General features: G+C 38.8%; 1 long non-coding RNA gene across 1 annotated transcript in view; it reads right to left on the bottom strand.

Moving 5' to 3' along the window:
- Positions 1-3,288, bottom strand: part of LOC132155542 (uncharacterized) — a 58,504-nt gene extending 55,216 nt beyond the window's left edge. Inside the window, exon 1 of the long non-coding RNA XR_009437267.1 lies at positions 2,964-3,288. This is a non-coding gene — a long non-coding RNA (uncharacterized LOC132155542). The remainder of the gene's footprint in view (positions 1-2,963) is intronic.
- Positions 3,289-12,149: the final 8,861 nt, after the last annotated feature.

The following is a 12,149-nucleotide window of genomic DNA, read 5'->3' as shown; positions in this document are numbered from 1 at the left end:
AAATAAAATGTATTTTAATATGTCCCTACATATAACCAGTTTTCTTTATTTTCATGACTATGAAAATTGTAGAGTCACACTGAAGGCATCAAGGGCTATTTGACCAAGAAGGAGCGTATTGGGGTGCTGTGGCAGATGACCTGGCCTCCACAGTCTCCGGACCTGAACCCAATCGAGATGGTTTAGGGGTGAGCTGGACCGCAGACAGAAGGCAAAAGGGCCAACAAGTGCTAAGCGTCTCTCGGGGAACTCCTTCAAGACTGTTGGAAGACCATTTCAGGTATCTACCTCTTGAAGCTCATCAAGAGAATGCCAAGAGTGTGCAAAGCAGTAATCAAAGCAAAAGGTGGCTACTTTGAAGAACCTAGAATATGACATATTTTCAGTTGTTTCACACTTTTTTGTTATGTATATAATTCCACATGTGTTAATTCATAGTTTTGATGCCTTCAGTGTGAATCTACAATTTTCATAGTCATGAAAATAAAGAAAACTCTTTGAATGAGAAGGTGTGTCCAAACTTTTGGTCTGTACTATATATATATATATATATATATATATATATATATATTAGGGATGCACCGAATTTTCGGCCACCGAAAATTTTCGGCCGAAAATGGCCCAAAAGTGCATTTTCGGTTTTCGGCCGATAGACTTTTATCACCGAAACAACACGGCCGAAATGTTGTGATGACGCAAACAGAAACTGCGACCTGCACGTGCACCTGCATAGCGCAGACCACGAGCTCCCCGTGACATTCACTTCACACCAGTGAGAACATTCTCTCTCTTCTTATTCTTTTATTCGCAGCACTAAAGCGTCTCCTAACAAAGAGATTAAGACGGACCACGAAGTGAAAACAAAGCAAAGTACAGTCTTATAGAGTCTGTTAGCACACGTCTCACTGAGATCTTTTCGATTCTTCTGCACTTCATCGCGAATGTGCTTGATCCGCGTTATAAAGACCATTACTTGGATGCGGAAATTAGGCAGCGCGCACGAGAAATGATCCAGGCCGCGCTGGGTGCGGAGAACCCGCGTGGAGACGGAGAAGCGCCAAGCGCAGGAGACTGAGATCAGAGCGCAGAAAATAAGACTCGTCTCTGCACCAGATGAGGGGCATGCACCCTCGGTGTCTGATATATTCAGTGGAATTCTGCAAGAAAGTGCCTCAAATAATAATACGTTGGCTATATTGTTCTTAGGCTACTATATATGTGACATATATATATATATACATACACACATATACATACATAATATCAGATTGTAGCCATATTTCTGCTAGATTTCTGCTTTAATTTGATAAAAATGTTTATTTATGCCCAGGCCCTATTTAAATACACTCTCTCAAATATTTCTCAAATGTCAGGCAGATGACAAGCTCAACTGCTCAACAGCTAGATGGTTATCTGTCTGAAGTCCCCATCCCCAGAAGTGATAACAGTCTTGCCTATACTGGAGAATTAATGCACTTTCTAGTCCTACAGAGAAAAATTTCAAATGCACTTCTAAATGCACTTTGTTTTTATGAGAGAACAGTTCATTTTAAAACCTTTCTGCAGGCCAGTAGGCCTGTACATTATTATTTAATATACACATGAGTGGGATAATTTTTTAGTTTGAATTTTATTTTATACTGTGCATTGTTGCAATGTGCTTAATAAATATTTGCATAATTTCTAATTATGTATTTTTATGTTTTTTTTTAAATAATTTATGTAATTGTAATTATCTTTGAAACTAATATTAATTTATGCAATTGCAATGTCTTAATTTTAGTAAAGTTAGTACACGGTCATAGCAATAAATGCAATGGTACTAATAATTGGCATAATTTCTTTCGGTGTTTCGGTTTCGGTTTTCGGCCTTGGTTTTCTCTTTTTCGGTTTTCGGTTTCGGCCAAGAATTTTCATTTCGGTGCATCCCTAATATATATATATATATATATATATATATATATATATATATATATATATATATATATATATATATATATATAAGAGAACACAAACTCTGGCTCAGATGTAAAATAAATGACTGTGTTCAATATGTGTAATGATGGGAAATAGAAAATATTGTTTTCTAAAGACAGTTTTTGTCTTTTCAGTAATACTCATCAATGAGAACAATGTTATTTGCCATTCCAAAGTGTATTTTTAGACAGTGTTGGTTCATACATATCATGCAATTACTTCAATTCAAAATTAATCAATGTACAATCTTAATATATAGACCTATATATAAACCACATTGCAATGCACTACAATTATGCACTACACTGATTACTTGCATGATGCTGTCATTCAAACTTCACTCCCTTTACTATTTGCTCTTCTTGTCAAATGCATTTCATTGGCTCTTTACTCGTGTGCTACACAATGACAACTGATTCAAATATAATCAAACAACTTTTGCAACTGAGATACTTAACAGAAAGTTTACAAGATCTGCAGTGTAACATGCTGTACTCCATCTAACCCTACTTTAAACAGATTTTTCTAATGGGTTTTTAATACTATGCATGGAGCTTTTATGAGCCTAAAGTCACAATGTGACACCACTGGAATAAACCAGTGAAGCCAAAAAGGTGATTAAAATAGTGAAAAAAAAACTGAAAGCGTCCATTTTCCTTTATAAATTAAAACACATCTGATTCTAAAATCTGAAAAAAATAAAAATATCTCATCGACATGCGATGCACCACACAGCAAGCATAAATAATGCAAGCTTTAATGGTTATTTAATAAGAGAGTCTTTACTGTCAGATATTTCTTTTCCTCACTTACATATGCATGTGTACACACACACACACACACACACACACACCTGCACACAAAGCATGCCACAAGAAAAACAGTGCAAATTAAGAAAGACAGAGTGGCAAACACACACAAAGCAAGAAAAGAGCTTTATCCAGGCATTGATTCAGTGTGGGAAAGAGACAGCGATGCTCTTTTACCTTGCAGCAGCTGAAGAAAACACACTACGAGAGAGCTGCCATCTGCTCCGAGCACAGGGTGCAAAGACCAGGACCAACTCTGTCTTCCAACTCTGACGTTCCCGTGCTCTGTTTCTCTCTCTCTCTCTCTCTCTCTCTCTCTCTCTCTCCCTCCCACCTTCGGAGTGGACAGATTGCTCCTATAGGTTTTATCAGAGGAGCACTCTCTCCCTCCCTCCCTCTCTCTCTCTACCTTCGTTCCCCTTCTGCTGTGTTTCTTCAGTCTTACTCCAGCACTGCCTTCAGCTCATCGTAGCACTCTCTGTCTCGATCTCCTCCTGCATACTCTCTCTCTCTGTCACAAACACACCCTCATTAGATCACTGGATTGACTGCTTCTCACTGTACTGTTTGTTTATGGGAAAACGAGTGAGTGTGCGCATGTTCACTACTGGTTTTCCATATTATCCATCTGATGCATTAACTGTTAATCACAAAATGAAAAATATCTTGTTTTTTTCCAAAATAGTTTTTCATGATCGACAAAGTTTAAATCTAGGCTTCACCGCTGTATATCCAATCTGACACTATATTGCTTTCATGTCATATTCACTGTATGCTGTATGTAAAAAGCACTACCTTGTCTTAGTTTGATAAAATATGATTCCCAATACGTGCATTGTTTGTTACAGCGTTTACTTCTTTCTTCATTCATATTTTAAACAATATTTTATTTGATTGTTATCATGAAAAATAATTTGATTAAAGAATTAAGAATCTTAGTTGCCATTAGATTTATTTTTCATTTATCTCTCTTTTTTACATTTAATTATCATATTTCTTATTTTTCTAATTATTTAGTTATTATTAAGTAAATATTATGTAGAATAAATCTTCAGCAACTGTTATGCATGTGTTTTTGTATTGTAATATTTTTATATAAATAGTGTAAATATCATATATGAGCCATCGCTCACCCTTTTGATGACTTCTGCATCGGTGCTGGATAAAAAAATCAATATCAGTCAACCACTAAATTAAAGTTGTCCCATGATTTTATTTTATTGAAAAAAAATGTAAAATAAAAAATCAATATCAGTCAACCACTAAATTAAAGTTGTCCCATGATTTTATTTTATTGAAACTAATAAAATAACATTTTATCTTACATATTAGTTTCATTGGTAAAACCCATGTGCACTCAATGATGGGAATCAAACCATTAAGCCTGGTATTGCTAGACCATGATAGAAAAATAAACGTGTGTGTGTGTAACCTCAGGTTGCTCCAGGGAGGATTGTCACTGTTATAACTATTCTGTAAACTGCTTTGGATAAAAGCATCTGCTGACAGGTGCGATTTACTTTCTTACTAAATATTAATCTGATTAAAAGCATTATGTTTAAAGGGGTCATGAACTGAGAACTCAAATTTACCCCTGATCTTTTGACATATAAGAACTCATTGTACTATAAAACATCCTGCAAGTTTCAGAACTCAAAACATTCTTGTTAGTCTAAAAACAGCTTATTTTAAAGCCAATCTGCCAAAAATACAATGTGCCACTTTATGAAGTAATAGTGTGGTTATTATGCTGCCTCCGCAGAAGATCATTAACCCCTGCTTCTACATCACTGACTGTTTAGCCCCGCCCACAGATTCACACATGAAGTAGGTTAATAACCAGAGAGGCAAATGCAGGTCTGTGCATAAATCAAACGATAAAGATGCTCCAAAAATGACAGGACACTGTGCAGTGCCAAGTTGTGGAAATATGCATTGCCTTCCTTCTGATCCCAATATTAGGAAAGAGTGGAAGACTGCAGATTTGTTTACAAACAGGGCACAATTCGACACAGGATTTTCAGAAATACTGAAACTAAAAGACAATGCTGTGCAACTATACTGGATCTGACAGTAATGTCCATCTATAAAGACTGTAGGGTGTGAAAATATACACAATTGTTAGCCAATCATAGCAGTGGGCGTTTACTTCCAAGTCAACCATCTGCCACGCCTATTCAAACAGACTGAAAACATGACAGAAAATAGCCTATTTATGCTAAATTACAATGTTTTGTACTGTACAAATCTTGATAACATTATAAGTGGAGAACAGTACAAAATAATAAAAAGGCAGTTGAAGACTCCTTTAACATCACCTACAATTATAAAAGAATTTGAAAAGAAATGTTTTGGCTCAGAAAAAATAAAAATCATAAGTTTGCTTACAATTTTATTTAATTTTTTGAATAGTAACAACTAATAAAATCATGTTCAAACAACAAACTATGCTGAGCTAGAAAACACAGTTTTTTAAGTGGTGTAAATTGTCATGGCCCTGGAAAAAATTAATCTTAAGTCCTATGCAAAGCATGCTGAAAAACAGAAATATATGAACTAGAAGAACTTAATAAAAAAAAAAAAGAATAGTAATAGACTGTAATAATTAAAACTTCATAATCATCGGGAAGAAGGAGGCGGGAACCGGCGGACAATCAAATGAAACTTTAATAACCAAAAATAAACACAAAACAGCGCATCAGCCCCTCACGGACAACTGATGCGCACAAATAAAAAGCAAACATAAACTAAAGCCCAGGCCTGGTCCTCTCTCGTCCTTCACTGTCGTTGCTCCAGTTTTATATCCATCCATCTCCTCTGTGGGACTCGAGACCGGTGGTGGGTCGCAGGTGTCGGTCATTTCCCAATCACTCCACCGGCCTCGCTCCTCGTTCCCACGTCCCTCGGCCCCGCCCCACTCGTCACATAAACAAATACAAAAAATACACACATTATAAAAAATATGTAACAATCAACATTATGTCAACAGAACTGATCAAAATAATGTTTTTGACTCCAAAGGTTTAATTAAACCAACAAATTAAAATGTAAAATCTTGCAACCATGCATTTAATTAAGTTGTGGTAACAGGACTCCTAAATTACTTTTTGAAACATGGAACATCAGGAAACATGGTGTTATGCTGATGATACTCAGCTCTATATTTCTTCGCGGCCCGGTGAAACACACCAATTTGAAAAACTAATGGAATGCATAGTCGATATAAAAAAACTGGATGACGAGTAATTTCTTACTGCTAAATTCTGAAAAAACAGAGGTGTTAATTATAGGACCTAAAAACTCTGCTTGTAATAACCTAGAACACTGTCTAAGACTCGATGGTTGCTCTGTCAATTATTCGTCATCAGTTAGGAACCTAGGTGTGCTATTTGATCGCAATCTTTCCGTAGAAAGCCACGTTTCTAGCATTTGTAAAACTGCATTTTTCCATCTCAAAAATATATCTAATATATCTATATATCTATTACGGCCTATGATCTCAATGTCAAATGCAGAAATGTTAATCTATGCATTTATGACCTTAAGGTTAGATTATTGTAATGCTTTATTGGGTGGTTGTTCTGCACGCTTCGTAAACAAACTACAGCTAGTCCAAAATGCAGCAGCAAGAGTTCTTACTAGAACCAGGAAGTATGACCATATTAGCCCGGTTCTGTCAACACTGCACTGGCTCCCTATCAATCATCGTATAGATTTTAAAATATTGCTTATTACTTATAAAGCCCTGAATGGTTTAGCACCTTAGTATCTGAATGAGCTCCTTTTACATTATAATCCTCTACGTCTGCTACGTTCTCAAAACGCAATTTGATAATACCTAGAATATCAAAATCAACTGCAGGCGGCAGATCCTTTTCCTATTTGAACGATTGTTCATTTTTTCATACATTCAGTCATATAACGTTAGTAGGCTAGGCTAGCGTCGTGGGTGAAACTGCGCACGATGGCAGACGGTGCTAATATTGTCGACCTGATTTTGGCGAAGCCATTTGAAAGTGTTCCTTACGAGGAAAAACTTTAAATTATTAGAATTAAACAGCAGGGCAGATCAACACCTAAGATTGAATTAGTGCAAAAGATAGGGAAAAATAACAGGTCTTTTCAGCTCTCCTGGTATGACAAAGTTAGCTGGCTGACTGGAAGTGCTGTGACAAATAAAATGTACTGCTGGCCATGCCTCTTGATGAAACCATCTCACGGATGTGTTGTTTGGTCAAAGGTGGGGTTTGGAGATCTGTCTAACTTTGACAGGGCATATAAAAGACACGAAAAGAGCAATGAACATGTGAGTGCATGTGCAAGATTAAGTTGCATGGGCAGGATCAGGGTTGAGCATGCAATAAATGAAGGTGCTCGCACTCAAGTGGCTAAACATAATGAAATAGTCAAACAAAACAGGGCCTTCCTAAACCGCCTTATTGATGTGACATCCTTGCTTGGCCGGCAGGAGCTGTCATTTAGGGGACATGATGAGAGTAGTGAATCATCCAACAAGGGGAATTACAGGGAGTTCACAGAAACATTCGCTAAATATGACTCTGTCCTGTCCACACAATTCGAGTCCTCAACTGTGTTTTCTGGTATGTCCCATACTATTCAAAATGATTTGATCTCTGCTCTTGCAGCCACCGTTTCTGATAAGATCAGAAATGAAATTCAGGATGCTCCCTTTTTTGGATGGCAGGTGGATGAAACAACTGATATATCCTGCCGTGCCCAACTCTCTGTCATTGTTCGCTATGTGGATAGTGCAGGTAAAATTCAGGAGCGCGTTATTGGATTTTTTGATGTTTCGGGGGGGCGAGATGCCCAGTCCGTTTTTGAAATATTAAATGAGAACATGCAGGGCTACAGTTTTAAGGACAAACTTGTGGCACAGACCTATGATGGGGCTGCTGTCATGGCTTCAGATCTCAATGGTCTGCAGGCCAAAGTGAAAGCAATAGCCCCCAGTGGAATGTTTGTGCATTGCTATGCACACCGACTGAATCTGGTGCTGTCACAGGGGGCTAAATGCTTGCCTGAGTGCAGAATTTTTTTGCATCACTCTCTGGATTTGCCACATTTTTTTCAAAATCCACAAAGAGGACATCTTTTCTGGAGTCTGCAGGCTGTTCAAGGTTGCCCATAAACACTCCTACTCGATGGAATTTCACATCACGGATAGTGAGCACTGTTGCAAACAATTATGATGGGCCTGCAGACATTTGAGAACATCATTGCAGATACAACAATGGATGATGATACACTGGATTGTGCCAAAGGCTTTGTGAGGAAACTGGAGGATTTTGAGTTTGTGTTCATGTTGTACACATATGAACAAATCTTCTCTGAGACTGATGTGGTCTTTGATATTGTCCAGCAGAGGGCGATGGATGTTCTTTACTGCAAGAACAGAATTGAATCTCTTCTTGCATTTGTCAAAGAGAAGAGGTCAGAGGGGGCTTTCCAAGCCATTTATGCCAAAACAGCAGATCTCACATCAGACCCACGAGATGAGCCCATGAGAAAGCGCCGTCTGACCCAATTGCAGGATCCCCAAGTGCGATACAGAAATCTGTACATGGCCATCCTTGATAACATCTTGGAGCAGATTCCTTAACGTTTTTCAAATTTGGAAAGCATGCTCTTCTTAGAATTAGTCAATCCAGGGAAATTTGATGACATGAGACAGGTATTTCCAGAGGAGGCCTTCCAAAGTGTCCTGAAAAGTTATGGCCATCACTTTGATTCAGGAAGACTGAGGTCAGAACTTCAAGTCCTGTATTCAGATCAGGACTTGCAGGGTAACAGGGGAAAGCTGTGTGATTACTTGGTGTTCCTTAAAGACATGGAGTTGGACAGTGCAATGCCTCAGCTTTACAAACTGTTCTCATTAGTGGCAACAATTGAAGCTACATCTGCAAGTGTAGAAAGGAGCTTCTCCTGTTTAAAGCGACTCAAGTCCTACACCCGAAACACAATGGGCCAAGGCCGTTTAAGCAGCCTAGCTCTGCTGGCCATTGAGAAGACACTGGTCAAGTCACTTGAAAAGACTCCTAGTTGGTACGACAGGGTCACAGACCATTTTCTTGAAAAGGAACGTAGGGCAGAATTTACTTTTAAATAAATAGACAATTTTATGATGTAGGCCGAAAATGAGCTTCCCCTCTCTGACAGACCAGTAGCTGCCACTGATCAGCACCTAGAAAGGACCTCTACTGCCCTGAAAGACAGCGGAGACCAGGACAACTAGAGCCCCAGATACAGATCCCCTGTAAAGACCTTGTCTCAGAGTACCACCAGGACAAGACCACAGGAAACAGATGATTCTTCTGCACAATCTGACTTTGCTGCAGCCTGGAATTGAACTACTGGTTTCGTCTGGTCAGAGGAGAACTGGCCCCCAACTGAGCCTGGTTTCTCCCAAGGTTTTTTTCTCCATTCTGTCACCGATGGAGTTTCGGTTCCTTGCCGCTGTCACCTCTGGCTTGCTTAGTTGGGGTCACTTCATCTACAGCGATATCGTTGACTTGATTGCAAATAAATGCACAGACACCATTTAACTGAACAGAGATGACATCACTGAATTCAATGATGAACTGCCTTTAACTATCATTTTGCATTATTGACACACTGTTTTCCTAATGAATGTTGTTCAGTTGCTTTGACGCAATGTATTTTGTTTAAAGCGCTATATAAATAAATGTAACTTGACTTGTAAAAAAAAATTCCACCCGGAAAATAAAATGTTAACATAAATGAAAATAAGATGATAAACTTGCAGGGTGTAGAGGTTGTTTTGATTATGGGCATTTCAGTTTTTTTTATAGCGTGCGAGATGTCTCATGCTGCCATGACAACACTACGCTCTTGACTCATTATAAATACATGCAGCACGATGAGAGAACTATGACATTTATGAATTGAATGAATTGAAAATTGAAAATGATTATTGCTCTTGAGGGAGGGAAGATGGATAGAGAAAGAGATTAGATATCGGTTTTACTATGAGGTCTGCTTCTCATAAACCAGAGGATTTTTGGAAGGCTAGATTATTGATAGACCATAGTATTAGGATTGAGTCGTGTTGGTTTGGGTGTTTTGGTTGCTTTTCTCTTTGGCAGGTTCTGTGACTGGAGCGCACCTGATTGTCATTATACTCTCATTAGTGCTGACCACACTTCACTTGTGCATTCATTAACCTGCATTTCATACTGATTGATATTACTGATAGGCCTTCTGACTTTTGTGATTGTTTTTGGTTATATTTTGTTGTATTATTATGTTATTCTGCAGTGTCGTCTCCCTTAAATGTTACATCTTTGAGCCAGGTGTAACAATAGGATGAATAGGGCATCTGAAAATTGTCACATGAAACTGAGCTTGCATATAAATGATTATTTTTTTTTAGAGAACGTATAGTCTCTTTATATGGAATCAGCCACATTTAAATACAAAATACCCTATAAACATTATGTCTGAAGGCCTTTATTTTTTATACTTTATTTTTATTATTTACTTTATTGCTTATGCTTCTGATAAAAAGCCCTGTAGTCTCCAGTTATAAAAACTCATTATAGACACATTTATGCAATTTAAAGAAACACTTCCATTATCAGGAAAAATCTGCCGTTTTCTCATAGAAATAACAACATGTGCAGGATTTAAGACCTTGTCTCACAAAAAAAGCTGACTAGATTACAGTGGACACCTGGCCTTCATACGGTTTATAACATTTTAAATAAAAGCATTAATACGTAAACTGTTAATAAAACTTGTTCAGACTCACATTCAGCATTTGGACCATTTCTACTTTGGCTGCATGAGATAAGCGTCACCGGTGCGGACTCGGATGACCAGCCACCCCTGACTTAGACACCACCGTGGGGAGCCGACACCACCGTGGGGAGCCGACACCACAGGTCCGCAACAGATGGAAAACGCAGACAAGAGGTAACTTCAAAGGAATAACAATCTTTATTGAACGCAGTACATCAATGAGCACAAGCGTGGTAGACTTCAGTGTCCTCTAGGTCTTCTTCAGCTACGGATAGGTAAGTCGCAGTTTCGCCCTGACGGCGACTTCAATGGGACCGCTTCTCAGCAAAAGCACACCACACTCGTGTTTACCACAAAATCCACAGCAATGAATCAATGTGTAACAAGGCAAAATCACTGCAATTCACTCACACGGTAAGGCTGATCAGAGGTCTCAATCCATTCGTTACACTCCCGTGGGGGATATTCAATCCTCAACTCCTCTTCAGCACACTCTGAAACACATAGCTTCCCCAACAGTCAGATTTGCATTCACTGCATACTCTTCAAGCTTTTCGAATGTTTGTAAGATGAAATCAATTCACTTATCTTTCTCTCTCCCTTCACAGTGCAGATCCAATCGATAAATCAGTCCAGAAGATTCCCACAGACACACTCTGTTCCAGCAGAATTCAATAGGCAGCTTTCACCCCAACGAGGCTTCACCACAGCCAAGTACACTCCTAATGCAGACAACTTCAATAAAGAACCTTTTCCCTGGAGATTTCAACAGGAAACCTTCCAACCCAAATAACTTCCCAGAGCAAGCTTGTGCCCAAGACTGCTCCACAAAAACCCAACAACTGAAACTTCTCTGAATAGCCCTTTTATCTTTGGCTTGTAAAGCAGGAAGCCTGCGTGAAAGCCGCTCCTCTCTCTCGCACCTGCAGTGCATTAGCGCTAATCAGGCCGGACGATGTTTCTGCCACACCCGGAACCGGAGTGGGATGTGTCGCACACAAATTGTTCCCTCTGGAAACTCGTGACTCGTCATGAAGGTTCCGCTCGCTGAGCGTTTTTGTCACTCGTGACATAAGAATCAATTTTTATCATTTATCGGGTCAAAAAATAGTGTACAATATATTTCCTCTTCCTCTTCCACAAAACATTCACTGTGGCTGGATGCACTTAAATCTGCAGTAAGGATGCTTTCCTGTCACATATCACACACGTGTGCTTACATATGCACTGATGTTCACTCACTGTAATTGTCTTTGAATTCAAAGTACAGACTGACTTCTGCCAGTAAGATTCAGAGGTCAAGGTCATCTTCACAACTTGATTTATCCATTTATCAAATAAGTCACCTTTACACATCCAAGTGATGAATCAATTAGTAAAAAAAGAAGAAAAAAAACATGTACAGGGAGTCACAACTGGTCTCTGACTTCTGGATCCTCATCATGTATACAAGTGCAATACTTCTCCTAAAGGTGAGCTCTATCATGACCGACATCACCTCTGCTTCTGATTTGATGACAAAGCAGTCTGTGGAGGAATCCACAGTGACCATGTTATAGTGTCCATTTCACCCATCTGGAT

Source organism: Carassius carassius, chromosome 13 (assembly GCF_963082965.1).
Source record: "Carassius carassius chromosome 13, fCarCar2.1, whole genome shotgun sequence".
In the NCBI taxonomy this organism is placed as follows: Eukaryota; Metazoa; Chordata; class Actinopteri; order Cypriniformes; family Cyprinidae; genus Carassius; species Carassius carassius.
Note: the sequence above shows the minus strand (reverse complement) of the source record. Positions and strands in the feature narration are given on the sequence as shown.